The sequence below is a fragment of the Castor canadensis genome, chromosome 8 (genome assembly GCF_047511655.1).
Source record: "Castor canadensis chromosome 8, mCasCan1.hap1v2, whole genome shotgun sequence".
NCBI lineage: Eukaryota > Metazoa > Chordata > Mammalia > Rodentia > Castoridae > Castor > Castor canadensis.
Window position 1 is genome coordinate 94,330,909 of NC_133393.1, and position 21,422 is coordinate 94,352,330.

At 32.2% G+C, this 21,422-nt stretch overlaps 3 pseudogenes; all 3 read left to right on the forward strand.

Annotated features, from left to right (window-relative positions):
- The first annotated feature begins 482 nt into the window (after positions 1-482).
- Positions 483-1,032, forward strand: LOC141425941 (chromobox protein homolog 3 pseudogene; annotated as a pseudogene).
- A 2,025-nt stretch (positions 1,033-3,057) lies between these two features.
- On the forward strand, positions 3,058-10,766 carry LOC109680658 (olfactory receptor 6C3-like; annotated as a pseudogene).
- Positions 10,767-17,511: 6,745 nt separating this feature from the next.
- On the forward strand, positions 17,512-18,450 carry LOC141425533 (olfactory receptor 6C1-like; annotated as a pseudogene).
- Positions 18,451-21,422: the final 2,972 nt, after the last annotated feature.

Sequence of the window (21,422 nt, forward strand, 5' to 3'; positions counted from 1 at the left end):
AACATATAATGATTATAAACATACATGCAGTATCTCAAAAATATTTTTAAATTACACTAAAAGTCAGATGTACTTAACAAAACAGAATATTGTATCCAACAGCTGCAGAGTGCACAATACTTTTATCACCACATGGAAATTGCTATAAAACAGATTGTACATTAGGCCACCTAACACATCTTAACAAATTAGAAAATGAAAATCATTTCTTATATATTATTGGTTCATAACAGAATGAAACCAAATCAACAGTAAAAGAAACTGTAGAAATTACATGAACACATGGGAATTGTAAAACACAATATTGAATAAACAATGGATCATTGAAGAAGCCTAAGGAAAAATTTAAAAATACTTTCAATCTAATGAAACTGGAGGCATGTAGACCCAAGGTGCTGCAGGACTAGCAACCCAGAACATCAGAGTAGTACCTCTTCAACTCTGCAAATAAAAATTGCCTCCAATAAACCTATACTCTAAAAATGGGAAAGAAGCAGAATGGAAAGAGTAAAAAAAATTGAACAGTTAATTAACATCTAAAGAATTTGTGGTAGAAAAAGTGGTAGACCCACATGTAGTGAATGGGAAGGTGGAATATTTTTTGAAGTGGAAGAGATTTATGGATGCTAATGATGGTTGGGAACCTGAAGAAAATTTGGGTTTTCCACAGTTAACTGAACCATTTCATAATTCTCAAAAAGCTGGTAATGAAAAAGATAGTACAAAAAGAAAATCTTTATCTGATATTACATATGTAGATAGCAAGTCAAAGAAGAAAAGAAATACTCCTGAGAAACCCAGAGGCTATATGTACCAGAGGTCTTGATCCAGAATAGTAATTGGTAGCACAAACAGCAGTACAGAACTGATGTTTCTCATGAAGTAAGAAGATTCAGATGAGACAGACTTGGTGCTGTCAAAAGAGGCAAATATGAAGTATGCTCAAATTGCAATTGCTTTTTTTATGAAGAGAGACTAACTTGTCAGTCTTGTCCAGAAATGAGGCTCAATAATTGTTTGCATTGCTTATAGCAGATAAATGATAGATGATAGATAGAGATGGACTGATAAATAGATAGACAGATGACAGTTAAATAGATATAAAATCTGAGTCTTGGCTGTTAAATTATTGCTGTGAAAATTATATTTGAATAAAAATCAAGTTCAAGGATTGGTTTTGAAAGTACTATTTGGGGAGTTGGGATTTTTTGGGGAGTTGCTTTTAGTTTTGCATCAATAGCACTGGTTATTTTCAACAAAAAAATTACAGTTGCTTCTTTTATCAAAAAATATTTGATACCATGACATATTTCCTCTGCATTTGAGAACAGGTTTTTCTAAATATTAGGGAAATATTGCAGTCATTATTTAATCAGAATTTATTTTTAAGTGGTATCAACATACCATTCTGGAAGGAATCGAGGACCATTCTGGAATTTTTCTTGCTACATTCTAGACTTTGATTGTTGAGACAAGGTCTTGCGTGGAACTCAGGATGGCCTTGAAATTGCTCTTTAGCCCAGGCTGACCTCCAAGTTTCAATCATCCTACCTTCATCACACAAGTGCTGGCATTACAGGTGTGCACCACAAAACACAACTTGTTTTGGTTTTAAATAGACACATAAATGTTACAGTTTATTTGCAAAATTCCTGAAAGGAAAAATTTTTATCACTGCCAACAATTTCCTTACCCAGATAAAATAACTTGACAAATCCTGCTTAATTTTCATTAGTTAAACAAAATTAAGAGGATATTTAAAGGTTCCTCTAATGAGACATTCCTGTAAGAAAGTTGAAATCTATGTCATGAATCATGGAATATCTAAGACTTGGCTCATGGAAAAGTAATTGACTCATTAGAGATGTTGGAAATTTAGTACCTGCTGGCCTAAATAAGCAAACAAAATTTCATAATTACATTATTGATCCACATGCTTTTTCTTTACCCCAACTCATTGCTCATATGTAGGCTGTATATTCAGTATTTAGGTTTCTGTTTCTAGACTCCAAGAAAACTTTGTACTAATCGAATGTTATCCAACTGTTTACTATATTGTAATTAATAGCTAATGGAGGCAATAAATAGACTTAAATTCCTTTAAAACCTTTCAAATAATTTTTCAAGTTTTCAGAGAAATTGAATCTTATTAACTTAAAACCCAAGCACAGAGAGCTAGTATTTATAATATAGTCTTTACACATTGACTGTATTGGGATATTATTTTTGTGCCTGGTTATAAAAGCATTTATAATATTGAACATAGGCTAGGATGAAATGAAAAGGATTCATTCTTGTCTGTAGGAGGGAAATGCTGAAGTATATAACAAAAGTTGGTTTGCACATATATCAATTGTGCATATGCAATTAGATATGTAAGAATGCAGTGTAGTAACTAAAGATGTGAAATTAGCATTCCCTAATTCCCTAATCTTTATCAAAGATGAAATTAACAAATTATATATAAATCTAGCCAGCTATTCTGGGCAATTGTTTCAGGATAATGAACATTTTCTAGATAACATGCCAAGGATATTAGTTACACCTTGTTAACTGAAAAAAAAAAAAGAACACAGGAAAGTGGCTGAATATTTGTGTAGTAAAATTGGATAATTTGTTGCATTTGTAAAGTTTATAAAATTGCATAAAGTATACAAAGATAAACTATCTCTTTGGTGTGTAATTGTGACTTGTCTTGTGAGTAAATACACAGGAAAAATGTCTGGTAAGCCATACTGAAGTGTTTTATTCTGATTAAATTAAAGGTCTAAAGGAAATGGAAGCCTGATAGGAAGAATAAGGACTATTATGTATGTTCACAGGAATACTTGTGAAACTTGATTATTATAACAATTAACATGTCAACTTCAAAGTGAAAAATAAGTTTAAAATACTTTTCTTGTCATTCATTCTTCTCTATGTTGGCAGAGATACATAATGAATAAAATATGGGTCACACATTCAAAGGAGGGTCCACTGTAGAATAAACCAATCCCACAGGAATTGAGAATACATTATCTCCTGAGTGGAGACTGAGTTCATGTGCACATTAGGAAAATGAAGTTTGGCCAAAGGGAAACCAGGCTGACTGTGTCAGCAGATCGGTACACTTTGCTGTACCTCCCTATATTGCTTGGCTTTCCAGAAAGATGTGTCATGATATTGCCACATCTCTTAAACTCCACTCTGCTGGCATCCTTGCTTTCTTCATCCCACTTTCTCAGGGCTTTGTTCAATGGCCAGAGAAGGTAAATTGTGTTATTTTGTGTGGGATTCAATCTTTATCTTTTCCAGAGAACTCTGACACATTTCGCCTTCCAGCATCATAAAGTGGTATACCCCGGAATTTACCTAAGAATTCTCAGGTTAACAATAGTAAGTTTGGGAGTTCCATTCATAACAATATTTCTGTTTGTATAGAAAAGTAAGATATAAAAGGGAAATTTATTTTTATTTCAAACTGAGGATCATATAAATCACACATTTAATTCAACCTGTGCTTTTTCTGTGTGAGATGCTTCTTTGTAATAGATGCCAGGGTGAACTATATTTTGAAAGATATCTTCTGAAGTATACTATTAATGCATTTCATATTTTTAGTAAATGAAATCAAATATAGGATAGGTATCATCAGACTTCAAAATTGTATGGTTCATATTTGTCAATAAAGGTATTTTTGTCTGACACTGAGAAGATTATTTTTTTGGAAAAAACTGCAAGTATCCACAGATTATCACTTTAACACATTTATAACTATTAACTATAGATTTTAATATGTTTCAACCATTGTTGAAACCATAATAGTTTCCCCCTTTGATCTGCCAGTTGTAATGACAGATGATTAACAAAATATGTATATTTGTAAAGGAAAAAATTACTGATATAAAATAGAAAATGTGAAAATATATCCAATATTACTTTTAATCCTGACTGCCTACTGTGTTATGCATTCCATGATACATAAAAAAGTAATACAATATATATAATTCAGAACTTATTTCACAGAGAGTATACTGGTTGCTGCATGTAAGGAATAAGGCAGAAAGAAGTCATATCAGCTACATTTTAAAGCTACAAGGTTTCTATGGTATAAATTCAGGAAAATTTTTATTTGTTCTGATTAGTTTGTTATAGGTAATGGAGGCAACACTATATTATGGCATCAAAACATCTTCTTTGTGAGTTCCTCTCTTAACAAAGTAAATGTGGAGGAAAAAGCCATGTTAATTAAAACAACAAGCATAAAAATTGTATTAATGCTTCAGTAGGTTCTAAAACTATACTATTCAGCTAGAGTTCCATGAATATAAATTAATTTCACTGACCTCTGTTTTCTTTCCTAAAAGACAGGGACATTACTTGTTTACAACCAATGCAATGCTAGAGTTTTCTTTCTGTGATTGCAAACACATTTAATCCTGTGGTCAAACTTAAAAGAACATAACTTACAAGTTAAAAATTAGCTATTAAGTTAATTGTAGGTTTTGTAAATGACATTGGAGACAAAACTAAAAATTAGCTGTTTTAGTTCCAAAAGCATTCAATCATAGCAACTGGAAAACCATGTCTAAAAACTCAAAATCCAAATACAGTTAAAAAGATTACAGAAAACTGTAATTCAAGGATATATTGTACATATGGAAGACATAAGTAGAGTTTCATGTAAAATCACTCAAGAGAGGACTTTATGGAAAGTCTGTGTTTATGTGTTACCTTTTCAACAGGCTCTGTATGTTTTCTGTTTTAATCAGGATTAGAGAATAGTGCAACAATTCTTATAGTAAAAAGTTCCTTCGCTTGATTTCATTGGAGATTTTAATGCCAGTGTTTAATTTTTAATATTTTTACATAAAAATTTACTATGCTTTCTTTTTCATCAACAGATTTTGTTGGAAGAAAAAATTCAGTATGAGAAACCACACTGTGATCACAGAGTTTATATTCTTGGGCATATCAGAGAACCCAGAACTTCAGGTTGTAACTTTTATCTTTTCATTTCTGACTTATCTGTTAAGTGTCACTGGAAATCTAACCATCATCATGCTGACATTGCTAGACTCACATGTAAAGACACCTATGTATTTCTTTCTCCAGAAATTTTCCTTCTTAGAAATTATATTCACGAGTGTTTCCATCCCCAGATTTTTGTGGTCAATAATTACTAAAGTCAAGGTCTTTTCCTATAACAACTGTTCTTCTTCATCTCCATGGGTATGTCTGAATTCTTTCTTCTGACTGCTATGTCCTGTGATCACTATGTTGCCATCTGCAAGACTGTGCATTACACCACCATCATGAATAGGAAAATTTGCACCTTTCTTGTCTTCACTTCTTGGCTGGCAGGATTTCTGACCATTTTCCCACCACTCATGCTTATCCTCAAGCTGGATTTCTGTGCTTCCAGTGTCATTGATCACTTCTTTTGTGGCTATCCCCCTTTTACAGCTCTCATTTTCAGACACATGGCTGTTGGAGAAGATTGGATTTTACTTTGCCTTTGTTGCTCTGTTGTTCACACTGGCATAGTGATTCTGTCCTACATATGCACGATAACCACCATATTGAGAATTCCATCTGCCACCCAAGGAAAAAGACTTTCTCCACCTATTCCTCTCACCTGTTCCATCTCTTATAGAAGTTCTATATTTATGTATGTCAAGCCTTCAGCAACAGAAAGATCATCATTGACCAAAGGATTAGCTCTTCTCAACATTTCAGTTGCTCCCACTTGAACCTTTTTATTTATACCTTGAGGAACCAGCAACTAAAACAAGCCTTCAATGATCTGATTCATAAAGTAGTGTTTTTTTAGAAGCAAATGAAAATATGGTTGACATGAATGAATACCATTGTGAGAATTCAATAAAGTAGAAATGACATTTTAATTACCCTCTGTCTTCCTGCATCCATTTCACAGTTGCCTGCAATGCTGAGCTCACTGGTGCAGTAAGGGATGATTGGTGATGGTATGAAGTGAATCTGAAGCAGTAAAAGGACATCAAGGCCCTTGCAAAAAGGAATGTTGGGTTTTTGTACTTCAAAGTGAGAACTACAAGTATCTCAGAACAAGATTATATTTTATTAGATTCTGTTTCACCCCTAGCTCACAGATTGCATATGGATTTCATTATGAAAATTCTGGCATAGGGGTGTTGTGAAGATAACATGATATGGGTGCTCTTGTATCTCACTGCCCAGACTTTCATATTATTTCTAGACTTAATTTGTTAGGGCAGTTGATTGTTCATTGAAAAGCAGCACAAATAGACCCATATCACATATGACCATAAATTCTGGAACTGGGTGTGTACTTCAGTGGTAAGGTATTTGCCCAGAATTCTCAATGCTCTGGATTCAATCCCCAGAACCATAAAGAAACATACCTAAAAAATAAAAAAGAAAAATTCTGGATGGTTTAAAGCTGTCCACTAAGATCACAAGTATAGAAGTATTAAATATAAATGAATATTTATTAATTTGAAAAGGATGTCCTCAAAAAAATAGGACACCAAGAAAATAATAGGCTCCAAAACATATTGCAATAGAAAACACACATTAATATACATAAGGTCTCTTAATAAAACAATAAATCTAATGAAAAGTGAATATTTATTAGGCAATTCATCAAAAAGTATTATAAATACTGAAAAAAAATGCTTGATCGAGGCCAGGCTTGGTGGCTCACATCTGCAATAGCAATTACTTGTGAGGCAGAAGTCAGGAAGATTGGTGTTCAAAGCCACAGTCCATGCAAAAATCTTGTGAGATTTCAATCTCAACTAATAAACTAAGTGTTGTGTCATTTGTCTATCACCCCAAATATGTGCACAGATAAATAGGATGACCATGATCCCGGTGGACCCAGGCAAAAATCTGAGAAGTATACAACAAATAACTAAAGCATAAAGGGTCAGAGGCATGGCACAGGTGCTGCAATGCTTGCCTAGCAAGTACAAAGAAGAGTTCAAAATCCCAGTACCATCAAAAAATGCTCAATCTATTATTTAAGCAATATGAAAAATTTTAAATATATAAAATGTATATATTAATCACTGTACCCTAACTATTCCTAAGCACTTTTGTACAGGTCTCATTTAACCTTTATAGTATCCTATGAGTTAAAACTATCAGTCCTCTCATTTTTTAGGTAAGAAAAATGATACTTAGATCAAATAAATTTACTGTGCTGGCAAAACAACATATCTTGTTAACTTCAAAACCCAGGCATTGTGAATAGTCTTCATGATACTATCTTTATCATTAAATGAATTTAGATAACATCTTCATCACTCTGCATATAAAAGTTTTAAGCAATTTGTAATACTCAATGCTGATTAGGATGCAATGAAAAGGGTTCATTCTTTTTTCTAGGAAGAGAAAGCTGAAATATGTAACAAAGTTAGATTTTATAAGTGTACCAATTATACTTGTACAAATTAATACATACAGTTTTTTAACTAATGATTGAAATTGGTAAGAGCATAATTCTCCAATCTTTATCAATAATGAAATTAAAAATTTATATATAAAACTCCAACCTCCTACTCTAAGGAATTTTTATGAAATGATAAACATTTTCTAGATAACTTCACAAGGATATCTCTTACACACTGGTGACAAATTTGTTGCTTTTATATGGTTTGTAAAATTACATAAAGTATACAAAGATAAAATATCTCTGAGTTTGTGTGATAGTGTTTATGGGTAAATATATTAAAAAAATCTGACAGAACCCTAGGCCTTCCAGAAAGATGTGTCATGATATTCCCACATTTATTGAACATTCTGCTGGCATCCTTGCTTTCTTCAACCCAGTTTCTCAGTGGTGTAGACAGTGGCCAGAGAACATAAATTGTGTTATCTTTGTGTGGGATTCAGTCTTTATCTAATCCAGAGAACTTTAACATGTTTCATCTTCCAGTATCATAAGGTTACTGGAGTACCCTGGAAATTTACTTAAAAATTCTCAGAATAATAGTAGGTTTCGAAGTTTAGAACCAAGCAATATTTATGTTTGTACAGAAAAATAAAAACTATAAAAGAGATTTTTTTTTACTTTGAGCAAATGCTAGTAGAAATTTTATCCTTAATTCAACCTGTGAGAGTCTTTTATGTAATAGATGTTGTCTGAATTAAACTATTAATATATTTTACAATTTAAATAAATAAAGGCAAATTTAGGTTATATTTCTAATTGATATCATTGGTCATATCAAAATGTATGCTTCATATTTGTCAAAAAATACATTTTTGCCTGTCATTGAAAAGTTTATTTTATTGGAACAAATTGCAAGTACCCTCAAATTATCACTTTGACATATTTATAATTATTAACTATAGATTTTCACCTTTTGACCATTGCTCCAACTACACTAGTGGTCTCTGCCTTTGATCTGCCACTCTTAATGCTAGATGAATGACAAAATATGTATATTCCTAAAGGAAAAGTATATTCATAACAGAAACCTAAAACAGAAAGACAGAAAAATGCCTGTTGCTACTAGCTTTGAGAGTTATCCTCTACTGTTCTACTGGCCAACTCAACTGAGGGTCAGTATTGTCATACTGCTTTCTTTTATGGTACATGAATACAGTCATACAACAAGTGAACTGACAACATACTGCAGGCAAAATGTTGTTTTCTACTTATAAGAAGAGAACATAACAGATAGAAATTATATCAGTTACAGTTTGAAGCCTTGTGGTCACTATGATATTAATGTTATTAAAAGTTTAATTTATTCTAATTAGTCTTTGGTAAGAGACACAATGCTATGTTTTGGCATCAAAAAACTCTGGTATCAGTTATTGTTTTTGTCCTCGGGCAAATTTAAGAGTAATAACGCTAAGTGAATAACCACAAAAACTTAATTGTTAAATAAAATAATGTGTATGATAATGATATAAATGTAACAGTATGTTGTAGAATGATATTATTCAGCTCTCTTTGAATAATAATTTATTTCTCTGAACTCTGTTTTCATTCCAATAAACTAAGGACTTGACTTTCTTTTATAACCAAGGCCACTCTATTTAATATATTTGTGTGATTGTAAACACATTTAGTTCTACACCCACATTGAAAAGAATATATGTTACAAATAAAATTATAACTTTCATTAAGATTAGTAATTCTGTCAGGAGCACTTCCCCATGCCTATAACCCCAGCTACTTGAAGATGGAAACAGAAGGATCATACTTAGATTCAGTCTCAACACAAGGAAAACAATAGCTGTGGTGGTGCTCATTAGTAACCTTAACTATATAGGAAGCATGAGGAAGATCACAAAGTAGACCAGCCCAGGAAAAACAAGAGACCTTTCTAAAAATATATATATAACCAAACTGAGAAGAGCTCAGACCCCTTTCTAGTCCAGCACTTCTCTAGAAGGCAGCAATTGTGAATTTCCACCAGGAAAGTTTTTACTTTTGTAAATGACATCAGAATTTAAAGATAAATTGAGATTTCAGATGTAAAAGCAAACAATCTTGACTGGAAAACAATGTCTCAATACTGAAACTATAGATATAGCTAATAAATACTGCATAAATATATTATTCAAAGGTGTACTGCATGTGGAGAATTTAATTATGTGCACTGGTGTTATTTAAAAATCACTGATGCTGACTTAAAGGTATTAATCTGTGAATACAAGTTTACTTTTTATTATGGGCTGTATATGTTTTCTTTTTAAAGGAATGAGCAGATATCATAAAATTGCAACTGGGAAAATGTTCATTGCTTCATTTCAGTGCCAATGTTCACTTCTTTTATATTAAATTCAATGTGTGTTTTACTTTTTAATCAACAGATTTTGGTGAAAGAAAAAATTCAGTAGGAGAAACCACACTGTGATCACAGAGTTTATACTTGGGCATATCAGAGAACCCAGAACTTCAGGTTGTAACTTTTATCTTTTTATTTGTGACTTATCTGCTAAGTGTCACTGGAAACCTAACCATCATCATGCTGACATGGCTAGACTCATGTCCAAAGACACCTATGTATTTCTTCCTCCAGAATTTCTCCTTCTTAGAAATTGTATTCACAAGTGTTTCCAACCCCAGATTTCTGTGGTCAATAATTACTAAAGTCCAGACCATTTCCTATAACAACTATTTAGCTCAGTTATTCTTCTTCATCTCCATGGTATCTCTGAAGTCTTTCTTCTGACTGCTCTGTCCTATGATTGTTATGTTGCCATCTGCAAGCCTCTGCCTTACACCACCATCCTGAATAGGAAAATTTGCACCCTTCTTGTCTTCACTTCTTGGCTGGCAGGATTTCTGACCATTTTCCCACCACTTATGCTTGTCCTCAAGCTAGATTTCTGTGCTTCCAATATCATCGATCACTTCTCTTGTGACTACTTTCCCAATTTGCAGCTCTCATTTTCAGACACATGGCTGTTGGAGAGGATTGGCTTTTACTTTGCCTTTGTTGCTCTGTTGTTCACACTGGCATTAGTGATTCTGTCCTACATATGCGTCATAACCACCATATTGAGAATTCCATCTGCCACCCAGAGGAAAAAGGCTTTCTCCACCTGTACCTCTCACTTGATTGTCATCTCCATCTCTTATGGATGCTGCATGTTCATATATGTCAAGTCTTTGGCTACAGAAAGATCATCATTGACCAAAGGAGTAGCTGGTCTCAACACTTCAGTTGCTCCCATGCTGAACTCTTTTATTTCTAACTTGAGGAACCAGCAACTAAAACAAAGATCTAGCTCATAAAGTAGTGTTTTTTAGAAGCAAATGAAAGTATGTATTGACATGAATGAATGTAACTGTGAGGTTCCAAAAAGACAGAAATGACATTTTACTTACCCTCTATCCTTCTGTATCCAGCTTGGAGTTGTCTGGTGTTGAGCTCATTGGCTTCAGATCACATTTCTTTTTAAGCTTAAAATGCCTATGTTGTGTCTTCCTTAAAACTATATGTTGGTTCAAGTTAGCCATTGATTTACAATTCATTTATTTTTTCTTTTTCTGAGACAAGCTGTAGCTGCTTAGCATGGTATGACTTGAAACTCCTGATCCTCACACATCAACTTCCAGAGTAGCTGAATCACAACCCATGGTCCCAGCTTGATTTACACCTCTGTATAGAAAGCCAATGGCTGTAAAGCATGTATCGTTTTACTGGTTATACTTAATATTAAACATATTGTATGTATTAATAGCTTCTAACAGGAAACAGTTTTAATAAATGTAATTTTAAATTTCTCTTCTGTAATGAGTCCTACTTTACAAATTATAAGACATTCAAAGTGAATTAAATATTTGCAACAAACATGATTTAGCTACCATTTATTGTCCAATTCTTCCCATTTATCCAATGGCATTGGGTATTTGTTTTTCTACTTCTGAATAATTTGGAATTTATAATATTTTTTCTTTCCTGATTATTTTGAAATCACTGTTATATCTGGTTTTATACATCCTCTTGCTTGTCTGTATTAATAAAATAATAAAGACATAAATATAAGTAGACACTATTTTTCTTATTTAACCCAGAAATTTGACAGGGATTTCCTAAACAACACTCTCATGTGAAGAACACTTATTGCATGCCATCTTTTGGAGTAGGTATGTGGAATGACATATCCAATTCAGTTATCATCACTCATATGGCTTAATTAACATGCTTGTGTCTTTTTCATAAATGAGTAACTTGATTCTCAGAAAAGTTCACTGACTTGACTAAAGTCATTGACCTAATACAATAGCCTAATTTAAAAAGCAAAAAGGAGTCTTTGCTCTGCTTTTATATTTTGCCTGATTTTGCTAAGGTCGTACACATTTTATTGGTGTTTTTCAGTCACACTGTCTTATATGAGCATCACTATATAATTAATTTTTCATGAAAGGTACTGATTAATAATAATGTGTTGACCTATAAATTATAACATTACTTAGTAAAATGAAGAAACTCTTCTTATCTCATTGTTGTTGTATGGGATAGATTGTGTGGGAGAAAGTATCAAGGTTAAGCAGCATTATGGAAGTAAAAATTCCTGAAGGAAAGCAAACAAGCCATAATGCAGTCATTGCATGTTTTGGTTCAATGAAGTAGATTCCCTGTTTGAAAATATAATGAAGCATTGTCCACTTGTAAGTATTAGGAATTAAACTTCTGTATTTGGTCGCTATGTCTGTCTCAAAAAAGGATGCCAAGGAGAAACAACCTTCATACAGTGTTGTTATTTGTTTGTCATTATTTTGTTCTCTCTTTCACTTGGGCACAGTTCCCCAAGCTTCCTTTCCAATTTTAATGTTTATGTGGATTGTATTTTATATTCCTCTGTGTTTTGTGTATATTCCTCTTTTGGCAATTTTGATTCACTGAATTAATCCCCTTGAGCTAATAAATCTATGTAGAAAACACCAAACATTTTTTAAACAACTTCTGATAATTTTCTGTTTTCTATTTTTGCTTCTTCCCCATTCTCCACAGTCAAAGAAATATATCTACACTGTATAAAATGGGAAGATGAAAGCAAAATCATTAACAACAAGAAATAAACTAGTTTAGTGGAACAGAGGGAACTTTTTAAGAAATGCTATTTTGCCTGGATTACAGCAATGGCATTGGCTGATGTTTTCAGTATTCTAACCTGAGGGTTAGTTAAACTGTGAGAAAAAGAAAGGTAAGTGGAACATACAGAAAGCAGTAGAACTCTCAAATTTCAACTTTGATTTATTACTACACAGTTCAAATGTTAATCAAAATTAATTAAATGAGATTACTTCTATCATATTAATTAGGATTTATTAGAATTACAACTTGAAATCAAATTTTATAAAATTGTTAGCATGTTTGGTTTTATTATATCAATGTACTCATTTTATGTTGATTAAAAGCAGGAAATTATTGTCTCTGTGTCCTTGTGTTTCTAATCAAATACATGCTATGTAGTTCTGTGTCTAAGGGAACATACTTTAATTCTAAATACTCTGGGATTATACATATCATTTTCTAGCTTTATGGTTTAGTGGAAGTTTGTCTCTGAACTGCAATGCCTCATTTGGAAATAAGGATAAATATTTCATAAGTGTGTGATAAGGGATAAGTAAGTTAAGTATGAAAGTTTTTAGTCACTGAACTAAATCATACTTTTAATAAATCACATCTACTAAGAATATCTTTCCCAAAGTTGTGAATTAATTCCAATCAAAAGACAAATGAAATAATTAATATAGTCTTAAAGTCCACATACCACAGAATTTATGCAGCTCAATTATTTATATAATTTTTTAATCCTCAAATGCACTCTCAATATTTCAATTATGTTTTAGCAGAGAAACTGAACTTGAAGAAAGTAACTCATGCAAAGTCAGAAATTCATTAAATCTCACTTTGTATTTTTAACCTGTATACTTTCTGCAATAGGTAATTGAGTTTATAATGTCCTAAATAAGAAATTAATAGTGCTTTAGTACAATAATTTCTTAAATTATTTTCTTTTCCTTCCTTGTTTAAATTATGTGTAGTTAATTAATGGGAAGTGTGAAGTTTGAGCAGACATTTATCATAAACTCTAACAAATGTGATTATTCTTGTTATTACATGTGACATGGTGGTCTGTCTTCCCTTGATTTGTTTCTATAGATACCTGTAGAAATGCTGAAAAGTGAATCTACCCATCATTACTGAATATAACAAATATAAACTATTCATATTTCCCTAGGAAAAGTCACCAAAATAATTGTGAAAAAATAGAAAATAAAAGTTCAATAAAAAAGTCTTCTAACCACTGAGTGGGATCTCCTGGGCATTCTTTGTTTTATTCACGCTTAAAAACTTCTCAAAGGAAGCCATGTGTAGTCATCACCCATAGCCTGAAAGACCTGAACAGTGCCAGAAGTTAAATATTCTATAATTATGAAGCTGAGCTAGATATTGTCCACACATTGAATTAAATAATTATTCTTTCATGTAATGTATAAAAACCTAAGCTCTGAACAACTCTTCAAATTCATAAAGTAGAAAGCAAAAGTCTGAAACGATCAGTGAACTTTATTTTTGGACCTATGCTCTGTAAAACTTTTCTAATAACTTTTAATGAGACTTAATTGAAGAAGAGAGAATTGAATAAATATAGAATATTTGGGAAAATACTAGGTGTTCAAAGTTACTTGGTTGCTATGGGAATATCCAAATAGTAGAACAAAAATATTATTAAATACAAAACACACACACACACACACACACACACACACACACACCAGTAATAAAATAGAATTTCAAAATCTTTTATGCTAGTCTTACTAAGGAATGTTTCTTGATCCTTAATACTTCATGTATCCTTGAATATAAAGGGTTTCTTTGCCTTGGAATCAAATAAATTGCCCACGTTACACTGCATTTATGTGGAGTGTCATGGCTAATACTCATTTGATGTTAAGGTTTAGGAAGGGCAGATTGGGGATGTTTTCAGAATGAATGACCTGAAGATGCCATGTAGCTATCTTTTTAACAAATATTAAAGATCATTGTTAATTTTTGTTTTGAATTGTTCTCTAATTCCCTGGAAGGCAAGTAAGAAGTCATCTTGATGAAATGGGTAGAAAGGAATGAGAGCTGAATAATATAATTCATATTTTTCTAGGAGATAATGTGTACACATGTAAGTAAAGGCAAAAAGGATACCTGCTGAAATTACTCCAGGAAACTGGGGGAAGAAGATGAAGGTGTATGGTTGAGTAGGTGAATTCATGTATGATATATTTGATATATGTATATGTATATCATGATATATATGATATATACCAAGTATATTATAACCTGTGTAAATACTACAGTGTACCCCCACTCAGGACAACAATAAAGGAAAAAAAAGAGAAGGAACTGAATTGATGAGCTAAGTGGTTGAGATATCCTTCATCTTCTCCACAAATATATCCTTAGAATAATTTAAGGCTCTATGGATCATAAGTACCACATTTAATATTGTCTTTTATTCCTTCAAAAGACTATAAATGCTCACAATTTTTATTAAGGCTATTTTGTGTTGGCAAATGAATACAATCCATTGAATTTTTATAAATATTTTCAAATAAAATTATAGTGTACCACAGTCAGTTTTTTATATTAGACCACTTACTACTGCTTCCTTGGTCCCTGAAGACTAGCTATAGAAATGCTCATATTTTTGTGATGTTCTCATAAATCCTTTCTGTACCTATTCATACTTTTCCTCAGAGTTCTTTCTACCTTCCAGGTAGGAAATTTTAATCACAAGCAAAAAAGAGTTTGCCATGTTATTATAATTCAGACAAAGTATTAAAACCATCAGAATTTTAAGAGAAAAAATAATATGGGGATAAACCTGAAATGACATCAAAATACAGTCCATTGATACCTTTTCTCTATGGAATAGTAATAATGTAATGTATATTTTTAATATAATTCTCCAATATCAGTAAGTTATTTCAAGAACTCCAAACTTGAGACTGAATCTAAATCTTGTCTATTTGAGATAGTACTTTGTAATTTCACGGTTTTATTAAGATCTCATGCTTTTAATCAAAATCAAAAGCAAATTTTGATGAAGTAAGAATGACACGACAGGAATATGGTTAGTTGAAAAAAATGAACTATAGAAAAATGTTATGAAAGTAAGTTAGAAATGATGTTTTAAAGTTTTCATTTAATGTATACATATATATTTTAACAAAGTATGATTTCCTTTACATATCATTTATTTTAAATATGCTAAATATAAAGAATATAGCCAATATTCCTCTTATAATATAAGTAATAGCTTTGAAGATAAGATCCTGTCTAAAGTTGAAAGAATGCACAGTGCAATGGTGGATTTCCCAGGAGATTTCAGCATAATCTAGGTGTAGTATTGGGAAGAATAAGAACAAAGTTCTTAGGTCATTATGCAGTGGGTATTATGTGTAATATCGTGAAAATAAGTAAAAGGATGATTACAGATGTCATTACAATGTGCTACATATGATGCCTGTCATTTGTATGTGTGTATGTATGTTTATATACCTTCATATATATATATATATATATGTTCTCTGTTTTTTATAAATGCATTTTAGTTTGTTTAATATAGCTAAACAGGGAGTTTCCTTCTGATATTTCCATGTATGTATGTATTATAACTCAAATTGGTTCATATGCTCTATTTTTTTCTTTCTACCTTAGTCCCCATCTTATGGTGATTTCAAAAGTTTGAAAACTCTATATTCATTCTTGTATAGGAAGTACATCAACCATATTCACCTTTCTTAACTTCCTTCTTTTACCTTCCTTCTCTCCTTTATATTGCTTTCTATGCTGTCTCACCTTTTATCCCTGTCACCTGAGGCTGGTCATGGAGATGGCTTCAGTATTTCTGACTTCCAATGAGGTAGAAGTAGGAGTTGGAAAAGGTATTAAGTATATTTTAAAAGTTGATGGATGTCTAAGGATAAAATAATCACTTTTTTAAAATAATGCATCTTTCCCATTTTGATGATTTTCAATGTGTTTAAACTTTTGAAAAAAGAGAAACTTGTGTAGAGATTGGAGCAATGACACAAAAATGATCCTATATGGCAAGACACATTGTAAGCATGTCTCTGAACAGTAAGGGTACCACTGGAGTCACAAAAGTTGGTTATAAACCCCTACCTTTCCACTTCAAGATTTGGGATACCAAAGTGATATTTATTGTTTTTGTGCAAAAGTGTTATTCATACATATTAATGGGGTTCTGTGTGACATTTTCATGCGTATGTACAGCATGTATTGATCATATTTAAAAGCCCTACATCTACTCTCCCTAACTCATCTGCACACTTCCCAATCCCTAGTAATCACTTTTGTCCTTTCAGAACATGTGGTGCCTGTTTTTGTCTTTGACATATTTCATTTAACTTAATGTCCTCCATTTCCATTCATTGTGCTGAAAATGAAAAGGATTTAATTCTATTTTATGGCTGAAAAGACTCCATCTTAGTTAGTGTGAGTAGTGCCACAATGATCATGAAAATGCACTTATTTCTTTGGTGTTCTTATTTCATTACTTTGAATATATTCCCAGGAATTGTACAGCTGGATTTAATGGTAGTTCTTTATTTAGGATTTTGAATATCTCCATACTGTTCTCCATAGTGGCTGTACTAATCTATATCCCACATACAATTAAAGGAGTTCCTTTCCTTCCACATCCTCACTAACATTTTTTTTTACTTTTGTTTGTTTGTTTGTTTGTTTGTTTGTTTTGACAATACCTTTTCTAACGTGGATGAGATTGTTTCTCATGGTAGTTTTGATACTTGTAACCTGCCTTAATTAAAATGTTTTTCTCTGGAAGAGAGAAATTAAAGATCATTGTTACTACCAGATGATTTCAAATATCCCCTAAAGGTGGAAATGGCATACTCTTTCAGCAAAATTCCAGCTCTGCACTTGGATTTGGATTAATCCTCAATATGGCTTCATTCTTTCTGCTTTCTCCTATACCTTTGGAAAGAATAAATAAGTAAGCAACTGAAGAATGCATAACCATACATAAGTAACAGGGTTTATCCTCCTGAGATTGTCAGATGATCCAAAGCTCCAGGTGATGATCTTTGTCTTCCTCTTCATCACCTACATGCTCAGCATCACTGGGAAACTGACCATCATCACACTCACCCTTGTGGATTTCCACCTGCAGACTCCCATGTATTTTTTCCTCAGGACTTTCTCCTTATTAGAAGTTTCATTCACAGCTGTCAGTATACACAAGTTCCTGGGCACCATTATTTCAGGAGACAAAACCATTTCCTTTAATGACTGTATACCTCAGTTGTTTTTCTTCATCCTCTTTGGAGTCACTGAATTTTACCTTCTGGCTGCCATGTCCTATGATCGTTACATTGCCATCTACAAGCCTCTGCATTACATGACCATCATGAATCAAAAAGTCTGTACAATGCTTGTCTTTGCTTCCTGGCTGATTTCCTTCTTAGTCATCTTCCCCTTACTCATGTTGCTCTTACAGCTTGATTACTGTAGGTCCAATATCACTGACCATTTTACCTGTAATTATTTTCCTCTGTTGCAGATTTCTTGCTCAGACACCAAATTCCTAGACATAATGGGGTTTTCTTGTGCCATGTTTACTCTAATGTTCACTTTGGCATTAATATTTCTATCTTACATATATATCATCAGAACAATTTTAAAGATTCCTTCTACTAGTCAGAGGACAAAAGCCTTTTCTACATGTTCTTCCCATATGGTTGTCATCTCCATCTCTTATGGCAGCTGTATTTTTATGTACATTAAACCCTCAGCAAGAGAAAGAGTGTCTTTGAGTAAGGGAGTTGCTGTGCTAAGTACCTCAGTAGCTCCCATGCTGAACCCCTTTATTTACAGCCTAAGGAATCAACAAGTCAAGCGAGCTTTCATGAACATGGCAAGGAAGACCATATTTTTCACAAGTACGTGAAATAATGTGGTGTCATGAGTTAGAAGCACATTGAAGGGCAATTGTTTAAAAGTGAGATTTCAGTGTCTCGCTTCAATCAATAAGGCCATCCCACTGACCTTTTCATTCATTTTTCTTCATACAGTATAAAGCCTATTTGTTTAATATATTTTTCAGGCAATTATAATTATATATCTAATGTTTTTTCTGTCACTACTTCCTTCTGATATTTGATTAGAAAATCTTTTTAAAAAATAATTATCCTACAGCTAAATAATATTTTGAGTTTTCCCAGGAAAAAAGTTATCCATAGAAGTAGAAGAAATACTTTACAGTGATGTAGTTTACTTAATATATACTAAAAGTATAATGCTTTAATTTTATTTAGTTTTCATAGAAATTTCCTCATTTTACACTTTCTCTAGAAAATCTTCTTTAAGTGACATGTAATTGAATTAAAATACTTTTCCATTTAAATACCACGGAATTCTACTTCTTGCTCACTGTAATATCATATCTTCATGCTATTTTTCCATTGATAAATAAATACAGACTATTAATAATACATACTTTAAGTAGTGTTAAATAGACCTCCTTATTTATGAATCCCCAAATCTTTTGATATACAAACATATATATATATTACCATTATCTTTAACTCTGATATACATATACCCAGAAACATATATATATAAATATATATATATACACACATAGGAATGCATTTATACATGTACTTACAAATATAATATACATTAATATGTACAAATATATAATATACAAATATTTATATATATAATACAACAAATACATATATAAATATTTGCTGTGGAAAATATTAAAGCAATAAACATTAGATATAGGGGACATACTGGGTTTCTGAAATTCCCTGAAGAGTAAGCTCCTTTCTGAATATTGGCATTGAAAATACATATATTTCAAATGTGAGCTTATATTTGGATATATTTCCTGTTTCAAGCTCATCTAAAACTTGAGGATACGTTGATATATATGCATACAGATATATATGTGTCTTCATAAATAATACATTAAAGGTATGCATATATTTTCTATCAGTATTGATGTATGTGTGCATGTTTGTGTGTTTTCTTGCCATGTTTTGCAGCAGTTTGAAATAGTGTGTATATACTGACACCATTATATACAAAACAAAATCATTTAAGTATATGCATTGCATTAAGTAAAAACTTCAAAACAATGAAAAAGTTTCCATTATTAATAGAGTTTGAATCTGAAGTGAACCCTAAAAGAGTTTATGTACTAAACACCTGGTTCCCAGATGGTAGTGTTACTGAGGGGTAAATAGATTACAAGATGATGACTATATCAATGTATTAATCATTCAATGGTTTCATGTTTGAATGGACTGTTATGATGAGGGGTTGATCAGGGAAAGTGGGTCACTGAGGGCAACTTAAAGGATATATCTTGTCCCTGGACCTTGTTATCAGGTTCTTTCTGCTTCCTGGCCTCCATGATTTGAGAAGCTATCCTCTGTAATTTCTTTCCATCATGATTCTTCAGCCTTGCCCCAAGTCCATTAATAAAGGAGTCAGCCAGTCACTGACTAAAGTCTCTGAAACAGTCATCCAAAAAAAATCCTTGGTCCCTTATGTTGTTTTCACAGATATTTTGTCACAGCAATGCAAAAGCAAACTAACACAGTGAGGATTTCACTTGCTAGAATTTACGTTCCACATATTTTACTTAAAAATTAAAATGTCAAGAAATATTTAGGCAAAGTGTTTTTGTGTTTGTGTAAAGCTTAAACAACTATTATGAATTCTACAATGTATTTTAAATAATATAAATCAATATTTCATAATAGAAAATGTGCTATAATTATCATCTGTTGTGCAATATTCTTAATGATTATAATGAATTGTAAAACAGTATAATTCTTGCTAAGAAAGGAAAAAAGTGATAGAAATTATAACAATTGTACTTATGCAAATGAAAACATACAGATTTATAATTAATAGAGAATGTAATGATGCACCTTAAGCTCCAAGAAAAACAAGAACAACCAAACCCCAAATCAACAGACAGAGAGAAATAATACACATCAGGGCTGAGATCAATGAGATTGAGACCAAAATCGCTATACAAAGAATCAATGAAACAAAGAGTTGGTTATTTGACAAGATTAGCAAGTTTGACACACCTTAGTTAACAGGACAAAATGGAGGAGGAAAAGGACCTAGATTAATAAAATCAGAGATGACAAATGGGATGCAACCACAAATAATAATGAAATCCAGAGAATTATTAGAGAGTACTATGAAAACATCTATGCAAGCAAACTGGAAAATCTACATGAAATAGATAAATTCCTAGATGTATACAACCAACCAATACTGATACAGAAGATGATAAATACTGAAATTGTCTTATTACAAGCAATGAAATTGAAGCAGTAATAAAGAGCCTCTCTACAAAGAGCCCAGGGCCTGATGGATTCATGGCCAAATTTTACCAACCCTTTAAAGAAGAACTAAAATCAATATTACTCAAACTTTTCCAAGAAATATAAGTGGAAGGAGCACTACCAAACTCATTCTTTGAAGCCAGCAATACACTCATTCCAAGATACAATAAAGATGCAACCAAAAAAGAGAACTATAGGCCAATATCCTTCATGAATATAGACACAAAGATTCTCAACAAAATACTGGCAAACAAAACTCAACAACACATCAAAAAGATCATAGTCTATGACCAATCAGTTTCATTCCAGAGATTCAAGGAAGTTTCAACATACATAAATCCATAAGCATAATACAGTATATAAATAGAAGCAGAAACAAAAACAAGGTCCTTTCAATAGATGCAGGAAAAGCCTTTGACAAAATTCAACACTTTTTCAAGATAAAGGCACTTCTAAGACAGAAGGAATGTTCCTTAACATAATAAAGTCTATATACAACAAAACTAGTGCCCACATCTTGCTAAATGGAGAACCACTTAAACCA